Source organism: Solanum pennellii, chromosome 1, assembly GCF_001406875.1.
Source record: "Solanum pennellii chromosome 1, SPENNV200".
Lineage (NCBI taxonomy): Eukaryota > Viridiplantae > Streptophyta > Magnoliopsida > Solanales > Solanaceae > Solanum > Solanum pennellii.
This window is the reverse complement of record NC_028637.1, coordinates 35097546-35098202: the sequence shown is the minus strand read 5'-3', so window position 1 is coordinate 35098202 and position 657 is coordinate 35097546. Positions and strand designations below refer to the sequence as shown.

The window sequence follows — 657 nt, the reverse complement described above, 5'->3', positions numbered from 1 at the left end:
TAGAGACCTCATGAGGTCTCTTAGACAAAACCAAAAACCTAGCCAAAATTAAAACAGCTCTTTCTTCCCTCTCTCTTAATTTTTTCATTCGACTGCGCGCCTCTCTCTCTTTCTCACTGACCTCGTCGACGCGCGCCTCTCTCTTTCTCGTCGTCGATCGGCGACCGCCTCTCTCTTTCTCGTCGTCGATCGTCGACCGCCTCTCTCTTTCTCGTCGTCGACTGCCTCTCTCTTTCTCTCTCTCTGTCGACCCTCGCTCTCTGTCGACCCTCTCGCTCCGCCGCCAGGTCTCGCGCCGCCAGCTCGCCAGCCGCCGCCAGTTGCAGTCGCCTCAGCAGCAGCAGCGCCTCCATCTCCAGGTAAATTTATTTATTTTTGGTTATTGAAACTAAATGTGTATTGAAACTAACTAAAATAACCTCAATAGTTGAACCCAACTCTCTAACTTCAATCGTAGGTAATTTAATATTGCTACAAGATGTTGAAGGCATGAATTTCTTTGAATCATCACTTGTACCTTGTGCTATAATCTTATTTATGAATATTTTATATTTTATAAATGCAGAAAATATATTGAAACTAAATGTGTTAGATCATTGAGATGAGTTTGAGGTTCATTTGATTGTATTGTTATATATTTATATCTCATTGTGATAT

The 657-nt window shown here is 42.6% G+C and overlaps 1 protein-coding gene across 1 annotated transcript in view; it reads left to right on the top strand.

The window, feature by feature from the left end:
* The first annotated feature begins 328 nt into the window (after positions 1-328).
* The window catches only part of LOC107019992, an 8030-nt gene continuing 7701 nt past the window's right edge, over positions 329-657 (top strand). Inside the window, exon 1 of the mRNA XM_015220342.2 lies at positions 329-359. The gene's annotated coding sequence lies outside the window, so the exon portion shown is untranslated. The remainder of the gene's footprint in view (positions 360-657) is intronic.